Source organism: Schistocerca serialis, chromosome 1 (assembly GCF_023864345.2).
Source record: "Schistocerca serialis cubense isolate TAMUIC-IGC-003099 chromosome 1, iqSchSeri2.2, whole genome shotgun sequence".
Classification (NCBI taxonomy): domain Eukaryota; kingdom Metazoa; phylum Arthropoda; class Insecta; order Orthoptera; family Acrididae; genus Schistocerca; species Schistocerca serialis.
In genome coordinates this window covers 705566072-705586680 of record NC_064638.1, presented here as the reverse complement: position 1 = coordinate 705586680, position 20609 = coordinate 705566072, and positions in this window count along the sequence as shown.

Genomic DNA, 20609 nt, shown 5'->3' with positions numbered 1-20609 from the left:
TTCTGGGTTTGCTACCTTTTGGAAACAACATCACTATATATTGTCATTAGCCTATATATATTGCCATTAGCGCATTTAGGGTGACGCATATGCTACGACAGTATGTTTAAGTACACTCTGGCAGTGAACAACGTGACATGGGTCCCTCGGTAACAAGTGATGTGCGGTACCGCTGAGCGCCGTGCTGACCGTCACTGTCAGCTGTCCCGCAGAGGTAGGCATCCCGCGTCACAGAGGCGGACGGGCGGTCCCTAGGCGGGCAGGCAGACGCGGCCGGCCTCTGACGCGCTTATGCACGCGCCGCCGGCCAGCGCAGGCCAGCCGATTTTGTGCCAAACGCGCGGCCCACTGATCGCGTCATCGCGCTGACGAGTTAACGCTTCACGCATTCAATTAGTGGCAGAGACAGAGCCAATTAACAGAGACGGGTTTCACTGAACCCGCTACGACTCGCCCAGTCCCAGAAATTCACTCTGACCTGCCTTCGGCTCGGGGAACGCATTCAAATAAAACCACAGTTGTTGCGAAAATGATCGAAATTTTCTGATCTCTGGAGAAAAACAATTCTGAGTAACTGAAAAAAAGGAAGATTCACCAAGAATACAATTAACATACATCTTTATTAACTACCGATTTCGATCATCTTATCATCTACTGCAATCATACAAGTATTTACGAGAGCCAGTCCTACTGTGGCGTCAAATGAAATAAAAGCCGTTCTACATCACCCCCTAAATTGTAAAATGCAGTATGCAAAATATAAAATCCATTGACATAATTAATTAATCCCTCCTGTGAATCATGGACCTTGCCGTTGGTGGGGAGGCTTGAGTGCCTCAGCGATAGAGATAGCCGTACCGTATGTGTAACGACAACGAAGGAGTATTTCTTGAGAGGTCAGACAAACTAGTGGTTCCTGAACAGGGGCAGCAGCGTTCCCGGTAGTTGCAGGAGCAACTGTCAGGATGATTGACTGACCTGGCCTTGTAACATCAACCAAAACGGCCTTGCTGTGCTGTTACTGCGAACGGCTGAAAGCAAGGGGAAACTACAGCCGTAATCAGAATGAGATTTTCACTCTGCAGCGGAGTGTGCGCTGATATGAATCTTCCTGGCAGATTAAAACTGTGTGCCCGACCGAGACTCGAACTCCGGACCTTTGCCTTTCGCGGGCAAGTGCTCTACCATCTGAGCTACCGAAGCACGACTCACGCCCGGTCCTCACAGCTTTACTTCTGCCAGTACCTGTGAGGACCGGGCGTGAGTCGTGCTTCGGTAGCTCAGATGGTAGAGCACTTGCCCCCGAAAGGCAAAGGTCCCGAGTTCGAGTCTCGGTCGGGCACACAGTTTTAATCTGCCAGGAAGTTACAGCCGTAATTTTTCCCGATAGCATGCAGCTTTACTGTATGGTTAAATGATGATGGCGTTCTCTTGGGTAAAACATTCCGGAGTTAAATAGTCCCCCATTCGGATCTCCAAGCGGGTACTACTCAGAAGGTTGTCGTTATCAGGAAAAAGAAAACTGGCATTCAACGGGTCGGGATTTGAAATGTCAGGTAGCTTAGTCCGGCAAGTAGATCAGAAAATTTAAAAAGGGACATGGATAGATTAAAGTTAGATATAGTGAGAATTAGTGAAGTTCGGTGACAGGATGAACAAGACTTCTAGTCAAGAGAATACAGGTATATAAATACAAAACCAAATAAGGGTAATACAGGAATATGTTTAATAAAAAAAATTAAAAAAAGTAGGAACGCGGATAAGCAACTACGAACAGCATAGTGAACGCATAATTGTAGCCAACATAGACACGAAGCCCACGCCTACCACAGTATTACAAGTTTACATGCCAACTAGCTCCGCCGATAATCAAGAGATTGAAGAAATCTATAACAGGAATAATTCATGTAATTAAGGGAGACGAAAATTTAATAGTCATGGGGGACTGAAATTCAATTGTAGGAAAAGGAAGAGAAGGAAAAGTAGTTGGCGAATATGGACTGGGAGTAAGGAATGAAAGACGAAGTCGCCTGATAGAATTTTGCACAGAGCATAACTTAATCATAGCTTACACATGTTTTAAGAATCATGGAAGAAGGTCGTATACGTGGAAGAGGCCTAAAGACACTGGAAGGTTTCAAATGGTTCAAATGGCTCTGAGCACTATAGGACTCAACTGCTGAGGTCATTAGTCCCCTAGAACTTAGAACTAGTTAAACCTAACTAACCTAAGGACATCACAAACATACATGCCCGAGGCAGGATTCGAACCTGCGACCGTAGCGGTCTTGCGGTTCCAGACTGCAGCGCCTTTAACCGCACGGCCACTTCGGCCGGATGGAAGGTTTCAGATAGCTTATATAATGGTAATACAGAGATTTGGGAACCATATTTTAAATTGTAAGACATTTCCAGGGCCAGATGTGGACTCTGACCACAACTTATTGGTTATGAAATGTGGATTAAAACTGAAGAAACGGCAAATAGGTAGGTTCAAATGGCTCTGAGCACTATGGGACTTACCATCTGAGGTCATCAGTCCCCTAGAACTTAGAACTACTTAAACCTAACTAACCTAAGGACATCACACACATCCATGCCCGAGGCAGGGTTCGAACCTGCGACCGTAGCGGTCGCGCGGTTCCAGATTGACGTGCCTAGAACCGCTCGACCAAACGGGCCGGCGCAAATAGGTAGGAATCTAGGGATATGTCACATGGATAAACTGAAAGAACCAGAGGTTGTAGTAAGTTTTAGAAAGAGCATTAAGGAACGCTTGACAACAACAGTGGAAAGACATACAGTAGAAGAAGAATGGGTAGCTTTGAGAGATGAAATAATGAAGGTAGCAGAGGATCAAGTAGGTAGAAAGACGAGGGTTGGTAGAAATCCTTGGGTAACAGAAGACATATTGAATTTTAACTAGGAAAAAATAAAATATAAAAATGCAGTAAATGAAGCAAGCGAAAACGAATACAAACGTCTCAAAAACAATATCGACAGAAAATACAAAATTGGTGAGCAGGGACGGATACAGGACAAATGTAAGGATGTAGAAGCGTATATCACTAGGGGTAAGGTATGGACTGCCTATAGGAAAATTAAGGAGACGTTTGGATAAAAGAGAACCACCTATATGAATATCAAAAGCTCCGATGGAAAACCATTCTTAAGCAAAGAAGGAAAATCAGAAAAGTGGAAGGAGTTAATAGAGGGTCTATACAAGGGCAATGTACTTGAGGGCAATGTTATGGAAATGGAAGAGGAGGTAGATGAAGACGAAATGGTAGATATGATATTGCGTGAGGAACTTGAAAGAGCACCGAAAAAGTCGAAACACGGACCCGGGAGTAGACAACCTTCCATTAGAACTACTGATAGCCTTGGGTGAGCCAGCCAAAACTCTTCCATCTGATGAGCAAGATGTACGAGACACACGAAATACCTTCAGACTTCAAGGCTTCAGACATCCGATCCCAAAGAACGCAGGTGCTGACAGGTGTGAAAATTACCGAACCATCAGTTTAATAATGGAAAAACTGGTAGAAGCCGACCTCGGGGAAAATCAGTTCGGATTCTGCCGAAATGCTGGAATACGCGAGGCGATACTGACTCTACGACTTATCATAGAAGATAGGCTAAGGAAAGATAGACCTACGTTTCTAGCATTTGTAGACTTACAAAAAGCTTCTGACATTGTTGACTGGAATACACTCTTTCAAATTCGGAAGGTGCATGTGTAAAATACGGGGTGCGAAAGGCTATTTACAATTTGTGCGGAAACCAGACGGCAGTTATGAGTGGAGGCGCCTGAAAGGGAAGCAGTGATCGAGCCTATCGTCGATGTTATTCAATCTGTATGTTGAGCAAGCAGTAAAGGAAACAAAAGAAAAATTAGGAGTAGGAATTAAAATCCATGGAGAACAAATGAAAACTTTGAGTTTTATCGACTACACTGCAGTTCTGTCAGAGACAGCAAAGGACCTGGAAGAGCAGGTGAACGGAATGGACAGTCTCTTGCAAGGAGGATATAAGATGAGCATCAACAAAAGGAAAACGAGGGTAATGAATTGTAGTCGAATTAAATCGGGTGGTGCTGAGGAAATTAGATTAAGATACGAACACTTAAAGTAGTAAATGAGTTTTGCTATTTGAGGAGCAAAATAACTGATGATGGTTGAAGCAGAAAGGACAGAATATGTTGACTGGCTTTGGCAAGGAAAGCATTTCTGAAGAAGAGAAATTTGTTAACATCGAGTATAGATTTGTCAGGAAGTCTTTTCCAAAAGTATTGGTATGGAGTGTAGCCATGTACGGAAGTAAAATATGGACGATAAACAATGTAGAGAAGAAGAGAACAGAAGCTCTCGAAATGTGGTGCTACAGAAGAATGCTGGAGATTAAATGTGTAGATCACGTAACTAAATAGGAAGTTCTGAATAGAATTAGGGAGAAGAAGAATTTGTGGCACAACTTGAGTAGAAGAAGGGATCGGTTGGTAGGACATGTTCTGAGGTATCAAGTGATCAAAAATTTAGTACTGGAGGGAAGCGTGGAGAGTAGAAATCGTAGAAGGAGACCAAGAGGCGTACGCTCGGCACACTCAAGATTTATTTCATCAGCAGCTTCTGAAAGTTCTTAAATATAAATTTTTCTTATATTTACGAGCTGTGAGTCACCATCGTCACGAAATATGACGGCATATTAAATGCTAAAGCGAAAATCAGTTGAGATATATAGTCAAAACTGATGAAGGCAAAGCTAAGTTATCCTAAACAAAAATAGATCTTCGGAAACTATTCATACGTAAATTACAATAGTAATATTTAAGATGACTGTTCATGTGTTCGAATACATATGATGGCCACATTCTTCCCTAGTCGAAGACGCTAAAATAGCGCAGCAGGGCGCACCTCATCCGATTGCTGCTCATGGTGTAAAATATTCCTCACAGCGATTAGGCAGAAAGGAATGGAGATATTGTAACCTACACTTTATTATCAATAGCCGCTAAGGTGGGGACAACGGTAAGACCGTTATCTCACGTCTGGTAAAATACTGTACTTGTTCACGTAAACATAACACGTGCGAGGAATCTGTCTCACTTCTTATTCATCTGACAAAGTCCTTTCGTCATCCACACAAATATACATTTGATAGTCTCTCTCTCTCTCTCTCTCTCTCTCTCTCTCTCTATATATATATATATATATATCTATCTATCTATCTATCTATCTATCTCTGACCTACTACAGCGAGCTGTAACACTATCAGCTGTACTCGCGGAAGCCAGCCTGGTGCAAGTAAGCTCTGACCAGTATTCTTCTTAGAAACCTGACTCAGTCGTGAAAGTGGAGCATCCTACTTTGTCTTAGGTATTCGGTGGCATCTGGCATTTTAATGAATCGTGGTGGTATCCCGAATTGTCACATACCCGGGTAAATATTAATGCAGCTGTACAGTTACCTATATCTGCCGCGTCCTGTTTTGCCCAAATTTATTCCGACTGTCGATCACTTATTTATGTAAGTTCCGTGGATAACAGTTTATTCGCATCTTAATGTGATAATCAAGTCTTTAAAAACGGCAGTAATGCCCGTTTCGCTATTTGTAGTCTGCTTTTTACGTTCTCCTTCCTCTGCCGTCTGGTGTCTTGGTAGGAGTATTCGTTAACTTCATCTACTTGGAGATCACAAGTTGTAATATCAATTTCCCCGCTATTCTCGTTTCTGTTACTTCTCATTAGTTTCATCTTTCTTTCATTTACTCTCAGTTCATGTTCTATACTCATTACACTGTTAATTCCATTCCACATGTCCTGTAGGTCTTCTTTAATTTCATGAGGACAGGAGATATGTAATCAGCGAATATTAACATTGACATCCTTTCACTTTGAATTTTAAACTCACTCTTGAACCTTTCTTTCATTTCCATCATTGTTTCGTCGCTGTATAGACTAAACAGCCATCCCTGTGTTACACCCTTTTCGGACTGGGCATTTAGTTCTTGGTCTTCCACTCTTAATGTTCCCTCCTGGTTCCTGTACATATTGTTTATTACTCTTCTTTCTCTATAATTTACCCTTATTTTTCTCAGGATTTCGAACATCTTGCGCTTTCTCCAAATCGAAAAAACCCATAACGTGTTCTTGATTTTTCTTTTGTCGTGCTTACGGGGAGGTGGAATCTTATTGAATAGAGTAGAAGTGTCTTCAATGATGAGTCCCGCTCATATTGACTCACGATGAATAGCAAAGACGTGTTTAGACACGTCCCGAACAGCATTTGGATACCAACCTGACCGTCACCCGCCATACGGCCCGATAACCTGGGGTACCATTCCATTTCATACAAGGACCCCTTTGGTTGTCATCAGCGGCACCCTTACAGCACATTCTACGCTCTGTTTTGTTGCCTTCCATGGTAAGCCTCCTGAGTTTACAGTTAAGCAAAATAATGGCCGCCCACACGTGGCGAGAGTTACTAGTGTTTGTCTCTGCGCTTGCCAAATCCTACCTTGGCCAGCAAAGTCGGCCGATGTCTTCCCAACTGAGAACGCTTCCCGATGGAATCCCCATCTCGGGATTTTGACTATCTAATGCATCAATTGGATAGAAGCTGGCACGATATCTCTTAGGAGAGCATTCGTATCTGTATCAAATACCAGGCCGAGATGGACCACCGTGTTACTGACTTGTTCAGTTTGTGAAGGTCTTTCTCTAGAATAAATCTCCTTTCCTGAAATTGTAGTCCTTCGTTTGGCAGTTCATGTACATCGCATGTATCCATTTCTATCCTATTGTCAGGGCATGTACATCACTGTCCTACTCGGATAATTCCTTCGTGATAAGTCTCCTTCTGTCTTGCAGTGTATAGCGCTTTACTGAACGTGGGAGCATTATTTTTCTTTACCTATGTAATCCCATTAAATTAATGAAGCTAGACACGAGTAGAACGCACATAATTGTTGCGCTACACTGAACGAACAAATAACAGTGGCGAGTAAAAACTGGAAGTGTGTGTACCTGGGCTCATGAAAGTCTCTCAGTATGGGAGCTGATGAGGCGCGTGATGCTCCAGGGGCACCGTTTGCCGCCGCTCTACAAGGGAGCAGCAGGACAACACAGGGCACTGTGTGCAACGTGTTGGGCCCAGGCGCACCCCTTTGTGCCGCGGCAATAACGACGCGGAAAGGTCAGCAGGGCTCGCCCGCCACCTGTGTGTGTATAGTATGAGGCCCGGAGATCAAAAGCCGGCGGCTAATGAAGAACTATGATTAGCGCCGCCAGCTGACCGCGTAAACACGATGCGGGGCGCTGGCGCCGAGACCGTGCGCGGCCGCTTCACGCGCCTGCGTCTGCCCTGCGCCGGTGGGCCGCTTCATATGCTGATGAGTGTCCCAATAACGCGTTTTCAGCGCGTTGCCTCCCGCATCACTGCGCTTTATGGAAGAAACTGAGGCGTTCTGAAAGCGAAGCACTGCGTGGTACTGGAAGTTAAGCCGACAGTTAATTCACTGCTAAAATACGTGGGAAGCTTTCCCAAACGGCTTTGCAATTACCTGGACCAGCAAGACCTAGGAGAAGGCCAAGGTATGTTGATTGAGGCAGGTTGGGGGGAGAGTTTTTTTCGTTTATATTGATTTCATTCCCCTGCCCCATATGGGCAGGGGAGGGCTGTCAGCGGCACAATCTGTCGCTCTTCAGCCAAGTGACATGACAACTACAACAAGAATAAAATGTTACATATATAAGGGGATAAAAAAAGGGGAACAGAAAACATAGTAAGGGGAGAAAATGGAGGTAAAAATATACTGACATGGAGACGCTCATGGGGGGACAATTAAGTCACCTGAAAGTTAAAAAACACAGTTGGCGAGTCTTACAACACAAAGAAGACACTGAATGCCGATGCACAGGTTCAAAGTCGGCACAGTATTAAAAACATTCCAGAACAACACACTTAAAACTCACTTGGAGCACAAACGATGAAGAATAAAACTGTCAGGTGGGACCTGCCGAGGGAGAGAACGGAGAGGATTGAAAAGGAGGGGAGAGCAAGGGGCAGCAGGGGAGGCGGCGGGATGAAGAGAGTAGGGGCGTCAGCAGGTACACTAAAAGGCAGGAGACTGGTGGGGCAGGAGATGAAGAGGGAAGACAAGGCAGGAAGGAGTGCAGAGACACTGAAAGGGAGCACAAGAGAGGGAGGGGGAGGAGAGGGAGCCCTGAGGAGGATGGTGGTGGTGGTGGTAGTTAGTGTTTAACGTCCCGTCGACAACGAGGTCATTAGAGACGGAGCGCAAGCTCGGGTTAGGGAAGGATTGGGAAGGAAATCGGCCGTGCCCTTTCAAAAGAACCATCCCGGCATTTGCCTTAAACGATTTAGGGAAATCACGAAAAACCTAAATCAGGATGGCCGGAGACGGGATTGAACCGTCATCCTCCCGAATGCGAGTCCAGTGTGCTAACCACTGCGCCACCTCGTTCGGTCCTGAGGAGGAGGCAGGAAGATGCGGTTAGAGTGGATAGGAAGGGTAGATGTCAGGGTGAAGCTCATCATCTGGGACGGGTAGATGGTGGAAGTTGCGTTGGGAAAGGAGGCGGAGGGTGTGGAGATGGAGAGACGGTGGGACACAACGGTAAAGGCGCGGCAACGGGTTGGGGGTGGAGAGGAAGGGAGACACCAGGGGGTGAGGGTGTGGCAGGTGTGAGCTAAGCGAATAAAATAGATATTCTACCGTGATGAATTAAGAGATGAATGCGAATAAATGTAGAAAACGCGCATTCCTGTATACAGTGACCAAAAAGTCTCTTTACACATACAATTGTTTCGTGTACTTACTCCTGGAGGAGCCTAATTATCGTATGGCAGCGAAATGTTGTAGATATGCTAACGCGTTAATGCGGAACCGACTTACTCTGGAAAACACACTAGTTCCAGTTGTGGCCACCAGGTGAAAATCTGGCGCTGTACACTGTTTTTATGGCGACATGACATCCACGCTATCATTTGACAAGCTTTAGCGTGAGTAAACAGTATCACTATCGAGAAATGAGACTGTGCTTTGTTTATGAAACGGTTTTATGTGAACGGTGACAATGAAAGTGCTGCGTTGAGAGAGTATCGCTGGCTGAACGGTCTGAAGAGGGCCCCGACGATGTTAAATCGTTTAAAGAAGATCATAACGAATTATGAAAGCACGGGTGAATTTGGCGTGGCATGTAGAAGAGGAAGGCGTTCTGTATCAATAGAAGTCATTGACGAGTTTGCTGTTGCTGTAATTGGCGACGCAGCATGTGACACTTGTCCAGTGTCATGAGGATTGTTTATCCCATGGACTACAGTGTGGTATGTTATGCGATCTGTTTTACACTTGTGCCAGTAAAAGATCCAGACGAGAGAGCACCTGAAACTTCATCCTCCGCTGCATCGCTCTGAATTTGCTCATCGGTTTCTGACATGGATCGAAGTTCATTGCCCCTATATGGTGCCCCTACAGGGTGCAATATATAAATAGAATTGCTCAATTTGGGGTACTGTTAAACCACCGCCTGTTGTACACAAAGACCCATTGCACTCACCGTATGTGACTGTGTAGTGTTGATTCACAAGCATCTTTATTCTCTGTCCGTTCTTCTTCGAAGAGAATAGACCAAGAGCCCTTCTGGTAATCGTGACATCGACACGTTATGGACGTTTTCAAATACAGCATTTGATTCATGCTTTGAAAGAGGGCAACTGTGTGGAGACCACTGTTCTCATGGAAGATGGGGCAATACTTCATGTCGCTCGCCCAGTGAAAGATTGGCTTAATGCAACTTACCACGCCCCTATTATCTCCAGAGGTTTTCTAGATGCATGGCTTGCTAGATCACCTGATGTGAATCCATGTGACTTTTGGCTCTGGGATATCTAAAATGACATCTTTAACAGGGACAACTTTGACCTCTACCTGACCTGAAGGCGAGTATACAGCAACACGTTGCTGAGATTCCATTGGACTTGTTGCAAGTATGTAACTGTTGATCACGTCGATTTTCGGATGCCTCACTTCCGGTGCTCATATTGAACAAATTTTGTAATTGGCACTAAATAATAAAAACGACATTATACGTCTGTGACTTGTTTTGACCTTTTCTGTCAACGTCCCGTTCTCAATCCATTACATATAGAAACTGTTCCAACATAACCACAAACGCCGGAATGAAGAGACGGCACACAAGAGCAGAAAAGACTGAAGAAAGGGCGGCCAATAGTGCGCGGAATTGGACCACGCCGCACCAGGTGTGCCCCCTGCAGCAAGCGAATGTATCTGCAGCTCCTGTTAGGGTTAGCCGCTTAGATTGGCCCGAGTCTGCAAAGTGTTTAGTGTTTCGCTATCAGACAATATTGTTTTCATGTTGCCTCTCGCTAGCGACATTTTTCATAGTCAATTTCGTTTTTTGAAATAAAACTACTAATGCTATTTAAACAACGGATACCCAGGATGGAATGTAACAATACCAGAGAAGGAAAATTGTTACTCACCATATAGCAGAGATCCTGAATCACAATATGAGCAACAAAAAGATTCACACAATTATAACTTTCGGCCATTAAGGCCTTTGTCAGCAGTAGACACACACACACACTCACACACACACAAACACACACACACACACGCACGCACGCAAACGCAACTTGCACACACATCTGCAGTCTCAGAGAACTGAAACCACACTGCAAGCAACAGCACTAGTGTATGATGGGCGTGGCGACTGGGTGGGGGTAAGGAGGAGGCTGGGGCAGGGAAGGGGAGGGATAGTGTGGTGGGAGTGGCGGACAGTGAAATGTTGCAGTTTAGACCGAGGGCTAGAGAGAAGAGGGGGGGAGGGGGTAAGTAGCAGAAAGGAGAGGAATAAAAGGAAATTAAAAGACTGTGTGTGGCAGTGAAATGATGGCTGTGTAGTGCTGGAATGGGAACAGGGAGGGAGCTGGATGGGTGAGGACAGTGACTAATGAAGGTTGAGGCCGGGGGAGTTACGGGAACGTAGGATGTATTGCAGGGAAAGTTCCCACCTGCTCAGTTCAGAAATGCTGGTGTTGGTTAGAAGGATCCATATGGCACAGGCTCTGAAACAGTCACTGATGAGGGATATCATGTTTCGTAGCGTGTTCAGCAACAGGGTGGTCCACTTGTTTTTGGCCGCAGTTTGTTGGTGGCCGTTGATACTGACAGACAGCTTGTTGGTTGTCATGCCTACATAGAATGCAGCAGTGGTTGCAGCTTAGCTTGTAAATCACTGTGAAACCAGTCATGTGATTCACACGCTAAGCCGCAACCACTGTGCTCCATTCGAGGTGTTAAGGCATTGGACGACATACGGTAACTGGCTTTAACATATTTTATGATACATTTTTGGCTCCGAAAACCAAAAACTATATAAGAAACCGTGAGGTATAAAGCGTAAAATCCCTGGGAGTTGTGCAACACGACAGTATAGCCGCTGGTTGATGAAATGTAAAAGGACGCCCCAGGATAAAGAAAGAACTAAACTCGCATGGAAAGGTGCAGGCCATTTATCACAAGTCATTTGTTACTTCACAAGAGTTCAACAACATTTCATTACATAGATAAATCTTATTACTCAGGTGCCTGGCAGAAAACATGTTTCTTCTGAATTCTCTTTTTCCATCTTACCACCATAAATACAGAGCATTTTTCAAACATACACTAATAATGGAAACTCTTCCATTCAGATTTACAGGTAATCAGAACACAAAAAGGTTATATATGAAAATAACTTTTTCTAATAACTCTGGCCAAAGTTGAATCACGTAATTCTGAAAATATATTTGCCCAATGAGGGATGGCCCTTTCGCACATTTAAGATACTGATGTGGAGAAATAATGAAATACTATTTGACAAATTGAGCATTATATCAACATTAAAAGCATTACGTTTAAAACCAAACTGCAGACAGGGAAACCATGGAAGCGGCAGGTAAAGCTGATCAGATCTGAATAAGATGGTTTAGAATAATGGGTACTACTGTGTAATTTAACGTCCATTTGCTACGAGACAGAAACTTATAACAGATGCTAACAAATGGTTGAAATGGCTCTGAGCACTATGGGACTCAACTTCTGAGTTCATTAGTCCCCTACAACTTAGAACTAGTTAAACCTAACTAACCTAAGGACACCACACACATCCATCCCGAGGCAGGATTCGAACCTGCGACCGTAGCGGTCTCGCGGTTCCAGACTGCAGCGCCGAGAACCGCACGGCCACTTCGGCCGGCAACAGATGCTATAGCAAGTCAGGAGGACCATCAGAGGCAGAGCTCTTCGTGTTCCTGCTGGTAATGAGCCAAGTACACCATTCGTTTGTTACATATTTTTACAAGCTTCAAACAGGAGTGACTGCAGTTATGGATAGAAACTGTGATTGCTGTGTACAGATCCCTAGCTGAGCTGCTGACCCTTCACTCACAGCTCCAAGCTGTGTTGGCTTCTGTCACACAGCTTGAGGTGGCTGCCAAGGAGCATCACTGTGGGGGAGCGGATGCGGCGATGAGAGGGACATCGAGCACATCCCACGTGCCCACGATTGCTCCACTGCTGGGGTGCCCCGGGTACTGCATGCACCGAGGTTGACCCCTCACCCATGGTCGAGTTGGTTATCATTCCAAAGTCTGACAGGCAGCGAAAAACTTACCGAGAGGCCGATCGTAGGCCTCCCCAGTTCGTTTGACGAACTAGTTTCGGGCGATATCTGTGGCTGGCAATGTCTCTAAGCCAGTCATCCACCCTGTTTCAGAGGAAGCTTTTCAGCCCGCAAGGTCTGGGCGTTCACAGAGGATGGGTTTGCCGGTAGTTGGGAGATCCAACATTATGTGCATAATGGGCTCCCTTAGGAACAGGGCAGCCGAGGAGGGGAAGGAAGTCAGTGTGCACACCGTGTGCATACGGGGGGGGAGTCATATTGAATGTGGAAAGGGCGCTTCCAGATGCCATGAAGAACGCAGGGTGCAGCCAACTGCAGGTGGTGACTCATGTCGGTACCAATGACGTGTATCGCTTTGGATCGGAGCAGATTCTCTCTGGTTTTAGGCGGCTAGCGGAAATGGTAAAGACTCCCAGCCTTGCTTCCGATATTAAGGCAGGGCTCACCATTTGTTGCATCATCGATAGAACCGACTGAGTTTCTACGGTGCAAAGCCGTGTGGAGGGTCTGAATGTGAGGCTCAGGCAGTCTGTGACTGTATAGGCTGCAGATTCCGTGACTTGCGGTGCATCGGGTGGTGGGTTTCTGGGTTCCGCTTAATAGGTCAGGAGCCCACTACACAGAGGAGGTGGCTACAGGGGTATCGGGGGCTGTGTGGAGGGGACTGGGTGGCTTTTTGGGTTAGAGGGTCTCAGGAAACCACAGAAAGCGCGTCCGACTAAAAGGGTGCAGGTAAAACACAGTAAGGTAGTTGTAGAAACGATCGGTATTGTAGTTGTAAATTGTCGTAGCTGTGTTGGGAAAGAACCAGAACTTCAAGCCCTAATAGAAAGCACTGAAGCTCAAGTAGTTATAGGTACAGAAAGCTGGGTAAAGCCCAAAATATGTTCAGTCGAAATTTTTTCAAACAATGTTCAGGAAGGATAGATTAAACACAGTTCGTGGTGGAGTATTTATTGCTATCAGAAGTAGTTTGCCTTGTAGTGAAATTGAAGTAGATAGTTCCTGCGAAGTAGTATGGGTAGTGGTTATACCTGACAATCGGCCTAAGCTATTAATTGGGTCGTTTTACCGACCACCGACCCAGAATATATTGTTGCTGAGCGCTAGCCATACGATTAAATTAAGTAAAATCACCAGTTTTCTCGTTTTCTCATCCGATTGCGACAACATTCTGTTGGCACCCACCTTCATAGGGAGAAATGAGTATCACGATAAAATAAGAGAAATCAAGGCTCGCACAGAAAAATTTAAGTGCTCGTTTCTCCTGGGCGCCGTTCGAGAGTGGAACGTTAGAGAGACAGCTTGAAGGTGGTTCAATGAACCCTCTGCCAGGCACTTAATTATGAATAGCAGAGTAATGACGTACATGCAGGTGTGAGGACGTAACGTCTCAGAGGCTACGGTGAGATGGGATGCGGCGCGCTGCCCGTGCGCACGTACACAGCCGACGTGGACAGACCACGTCCGATGGACCGGCGGGTAACAAGTAACGCCCCGGAGCACCACCTCCAGACGCTACGAACAGTGAGGGCGGGAGTAAACAAGAAAACATATAATTAATGCATAATAGTGGTAGAACATATGAAAATGCTCACAAGGGAACCTCCCCATCGTACACCCACAGATTTAGTTACAAGTTAGCACAGTGGATAGGTCTTGAACTTGTGTGGAACTATGAAAAAAATAAACAAAATATACAAACTGAGTAGTCCATGTGGAAGATAGGCAACATCAAGGATAGTGTTAGCTCAGGAGCGCCGTGGTCCCGTGCTTAGCGTGAGCAGCTGCTACGGAATATCAGACCAGCTGTGTGGCTGGATTGAAGAGTTTTTAGCAAACAGAACACAGCATGTTGTTATCAATGGAGAGACGTCTACAGACGTTAAAGTAACCTCTGGCATGCCACAGGGGAGTGTTATGGGACCATTGCTTTTCACAATATATATAAATGACCTAGTAGATAGTGTCGGAAGTTCCATGCGGCTTTTCGCTGATGATGCTGTAGTATACAGAGAAGTTGCAGCATTAGAAAATTGTAGCGAAATGCAGGAAGATCTGCAGCGGATAAGCACTTGGTGCAGGGAGTGGCAACTGACCCTTAACATAGACAAATGTAATGTTTTGCGAATACATAGAAAGAAGGATCCTTTATTGTATGATTGTATGATAGCGGAACAAACATTGGTAGCAGTTACTTCTGTAAAATATCTGGGAGTATGCGTGCGGAAAGATTTGAAGTGGAATGATCATATAAAATTAATTGTTGGTAAGGCGGGTACCAGGTTGAAATTCATTGGGAGAGTCCTTAGAAAATGTAGTCCATCAACAAAGGGGGTGACTTACAAAACACTCGTTCGACCTATACTTGAGTATTGCTCATGAGTGTGGGATCCGTACCAGATCGGGTTGACGGAGGAGATAGAGAAGATCCAAAGAAGAGCGGCGCGTTTCGTCACAGGGTTATTTGGTAAGCGTGATAGCGTTACGTAGATGTTTAGCAAACTCAAGTGGCAGACTCTGCAAGAGAGGCGCTCTGCATCGCGGTGTAGCTTGCTCGGCAGGTTTCGAGAGGGTGCGTTTCTGGATGAGGTATCGAATATATTGCTTCCCCCTACTTATACCTCCCGAGGAGATCACGAATGTAAAATTAGAGAGATTCGAGCGCGCACGGAAGCTTTCAGTCGTTCTTCCCGCGAACCATACGCGACTGGAACCGGAAAGGGAGGTAATGACAGTGGCACGTAAAGTGCCCTCCGCGACACGCCGTTGGGTGGGTTGCGGAGTATAAATGTAGATGTAGATGTAGAAATGATAAATAACGAATAAAGATCTATATTATTTAATTTTATCCACATTTTGCGGCTGTTATTAAACATTATTTGTGAATAACAAAATGTTATTCGAAAGCTTCTCACTTGCACAAATAACAAAATTTACTCGTCATCTCTGAATAGAAATTATTAAGAATAACAGAATTCCAATGCCATTTACAGCTCCAATTCTTTGTCATTTATTAAATGAATGTATGTTTTCTTTCTTTTAAATTAGTTTTCCGAACAGTTCTTAGTTTTCTAAAATATCATCATAAACTATATTTTATTTTCGAATATTTGTTGTTGTGACACCACAGAAAATATGTTTTACACATGCAAAGAAGATACCAGTGTGTTATGAGTCCTGAACTCGTCTTTATCTCAACACATAATCTCCGTCAGTAAAATTTGAAAAATCCTCAATTCTGTTGTAGTTTTTGGTAAATAATTCGTTGTGGTTCCACGTTAGGTTCATTTCACAAATTACATTCCAAATAAAATCTTTTTACCTCAAAACATCATAGTTTATCTATTCCATAACTGTAGTTTGTTGTAAGGTTCCCTTAGTCATGAGCAGCAATACAGGTAACTACTTGTTTTTAAATCGTGGATAAGACTTTGCTGCATTAATTATAGTTGGTATAGAAAGACGTCTTCCAATCGTCACTTGACATTTTCACGATAAAAAAGTTGCCAGTGCACTGTAATATTATGTACTCTTTTATATACTCAAACACAGTGTCTCTTCTGTAATTCTTCAACATCGAAGCTCAATGCACAGGTGCATGTCGGATCGGAAAACTGTTCCATAATCTAGAGGCAAGCTAACTGAGAGTTAATCCTACAACACTTTTGGATGACATTGTACGAGCAGCAGCATTCCATAAAAGTATTAGGAAACTTTCGATTAAAAATATGGTAATCTTAGTTTTAACAACCACTGAGTTCTTGCATGGTTTACTCACTTTGTAATTAATTGCATAATTAAATCAAGTAGACATGTGTATCCAATAATGCTCTCAGTCCGAGGAAGATGTTGAAGATCAAAGGTTATCAGCTACATTGTCATCGTTGGCTGCTTACTTTGAGTACTTGTGTATGTTACTAGGGGGAGAAGTATTGGCAGGTGCTGAGACAGTTGAGTGGTTCCATGTCGGCGATGTAACTGCTCAGGCCTTTCGCTTCTAAGTATTTTTATTTTTCATTTGTTACACTGTAAATCAAGTAAAGATGTGCTCATCTCGAAGACTGGTGTGAACACTGCAATGCATAGTGGTGTGTCCTTGACTTTATCTCACCTATGAACAGTATTATACAGCTAATGAGGGACCTACATTTCAACATGTACTGCAAAATACAGAGCAAATTCGACTTGGCATTACTGGCAGTATTATAGGTGGAAAAAATTTAAGTAACAAAGAAAATCATAGGACAAAACTTTATTTTCATAGTCTGGAACTTAATCCACTGAGCCACAAAGTCACACCCTTGCACAAGTCGTTTGTAAGTTATTTACCAGACATAAACTGCACTGAACTAAGGGAACAAATACTAGTCATAGAACTCTGTTCAAAAAGTAAGCAAAGGGAGTGGAGTGACATTGTATGCTATTCAGTAATTAAGTTCCAAAAGTTTATTGGTGAATCACTTTGTATGAATGATCTACTTGTTCGGATAATTATCGAGACAGAAATTTATTGGAATAATGCATATTGGTTCAAGAATCATGAAAGAAGGTTGTATACATGGAAGAAGCCTGGAGATATTGGAAGGTTTCAGATAGATTATACAATAGTAGGACAGAGATTTAGGAACCAGGTTTTAAATAGTAAGACATTTCCAGGGTCAGATGTGGACTCTGATCACAATGTATTGGTTATGAACTGTAGATTAAAACTGAAGAAACTGCAAAAAGGTGAGAATTTAAGGAGATGGGACCTGGATAAACTGAAAGAACCAGAGGTTGTAGAGAGATTCAGGCAGAGCATTAGGGAACGATTGACAATAATGGGCGAAAGAAATACAGCAGAAGAAGAATGGGTAGTTTTGAGAAATGAAATAGTGAAGGCAGCAGAAGATCAAGTTGGTAAAAAGACGAGGGCGAGCAGAAATCCTTGGTTAACAGAAGAAATATTGAATTTAATTGATGAAAGGACGAAATATAAAAATGCAGTAAATGAAGCAGGCAAAAAGGAACACAAACGTCTCAAAAATGAGATCGACAGGATGTGCAAAATGGCTAAGCAGGGATGGCTAGAGGACAAATGTAAGGATGTAGAGGCGTACATCACTAGGGGCAAGATACATACTGCCTACAGGAAAATTAAAGAGACTTTTAGATAAAGGAGAACCACTTGCATGGATATCAAGAGCTCAGATGGAAACCCAGTTCTAAGCAAAGAAGGGAAAGCAGAAAGGTGGAAGGAGTATATAGAGGGTCTATACAGGGGCGATGTTCTTGAGGACAATATTATGGAAATGGAAGGGGATGTAGATGAAGATGAAATGGGAGATATGATACTGCGTGAAGAGTTTGACAGAGCAATGAAAGACCTAAGTCGAAACAAGGCCCCTGGAGTAGACAACATTCCATTAGATCTACTGACAGCCTTGTGAGAGCCTGTCCGGACAAAACTCTACCATCTGGTGAGCGAGATGTATGAGACAGGCGAAATACCCTCAGACTTCAAGAAGAATATAATAATACCAATCCCAAAGAAATCAGGTGTTGACAGATGTGAAAATTACCGAACTATCAGTTTAACAAGTCACCGCTGCAAAATACTAACGCGAATTCTTTACAGACGAATGGAAAAACTGGTAGAAGCCGACCTCGGTGAAGATCAGTTTGGATTCCGTAGAAATGTTGGAACACGTGAGGCAATACTGACCCTACGACTTATCTTAGAAGAAAGATTAAGGAAAGGCAAACCTACGTTTCTAGCATTTGTAGACTTAGAGAAAGCTTTTGACAATGTTGACTGGAATACTCTCTTTCACATTCTGAAGGTGGCAGGGATAAAAAACAGGGAGCGAAGGGCTATTTACAATTTGTACGGAAACTAGATGGCAGTTATAAGACTCGAGGGACATGAAAGGGAAGCAGTGGATGGGAAGGGAGTGAGACAGGGTTGTAGCCAATCCCAGATGTTATTCAATCTGTACATTGAGCAAGGAGTAAAGGAAACAAAAGACAAAGTAGGAATTAAAATCCATGGAGAAGAAATAAAAACTGAGGTTTGCCGATAACATTGTAATTCTGTCAGAGACAGCAAAGGACCTGGAAGAGCAGCTGAACGGAATGGACAGTGTCTTGAAAGGAGGATATAAGATGAACATCAACAAAAGAAAACGAGGATATTGGAATGTAGTCTAATTAAGTCGGGTGATGCTGGGAGAATTAGTTTAGGAAATGAGACGCTTAATGAGTTTTGCTATTTGGGGAGCAAAATACCTGATGATGGTCCAAGTAGAGAGGATTTAAAATGTAGACTAGCAATGGCAAGAAAATCGTTTCTGAAGAAGAGAAATTTGTTAACATGGAATATAGATTTTAGTGTCCGGAAGTCGTTTCTGAAAGTATTTGTATGGAGAGTAGCCATGTATGGAAGTGAAACATGGACGATAAATAGTTTAGACAAGAAGGGAATAGAAGCTTTCGAAATGTGGTGCTACAGAAGAATGCTGAAGGTTAGATGGATAGATCACATAACTAATGAGGAGGTATTGAATAGAATTGGGGAGAAGAGAAATTTACAGCACAATTTGACTAGAAGAAGGGATTGGTTGGTAGGAGATATTCTGAGGCATCAAGGTATTACCAATTTAGTAATGGAGGGCAGCGTGGTGGGTATAAATCGTAGAGGGAGACCAAGAGATGAATACACTATACAGTTTCATAAGGATGTAGGTTGCAGTAAGTACTGGGAGATGAAGAAGCTTGCATAGGATAGAGTAGCATGGAGAGCTGCATCAGACCACTCGCTGGACTGAAGACCACAGCAACAACAATGCATATTTCTGCTTATCACTACACCCTATGCTTACTTTCTCTTTCTGTTCATTGCAGATCATATTATCAAATGTAATGAATCCAATAAACTCATTTGCTCAATTTACTCACGAAACCCTGTGGCGGTAATTGGATTGAAGTTCTTCATTAATTGGAAACAAAGTTGACAATTGTAGTCTGTTGTCACACTCCTCAACATAAATATTTTTAATTAGTTGCGTCCAAAATATGTTTAAAAGTCAGTGCAGTTTCAGTAGCGGACTGAAAGCGAGAATTGTTTGATCAGCTGTTCTTCAGGCAAATTTATTGTTTCGCAGCAAAAGCAGTGACTTTCAATAGCGTTCAATGTTTGATTATCACTTTAACTTCCGTTATACATTACCATACTCAGCTGTCGTGATAACACGTGGTGAATCTCAGGTATACAACACACACTTTCTTGACAGAAAGCATGGGCTGAAAAGAAATTCTAATTCTCAACGCATTCCAAAGCTTGCCTGGCTCATTACCACTGTTGTGACAAAGCTGTGCAGAGTCTATGTGTCCTTAGCGGGATGGCCAGCACTCAGCGAGTGAACGCTGCGTGATTTCGAATGGGTGAACTGCGAGCCGCGTGCTTCAGCATGCATGTGCATATTGACTGACGTAGGCGAACGCTACTCATGCGGATTCACACGCAGATACAGTGCTCTACTCCTTACACTAGTTAAGGCGCACTCCCTTCTCGCTGGATTCATTATCCATTCTGTTTTGTTTTCTTCATCTTTGGTCTTTGGTGATTCAAGTTTGCTGTTCACTTACTTGTTTTCACCTGAAGAAGTATTTTAAGAACAAATTACATACTAAATCCTTGGTGACGCTTTATGGATAGTTTTGTCATGGCTATCGAGAGTTTACTGTCTGATTATGGAACCCAGTGGAGACTGCGACCTTCTGTGATCAAAGTCTATGGAAACATCAACTGCTGTTGCCGTATCGTCAGTAACTAGATGATCTCAGCTACTACCTCCTTTGTCACACTTGGCACAGTTCACGGATGTTCTGCAAATGTTAGGAAAAAATCACATCGTCT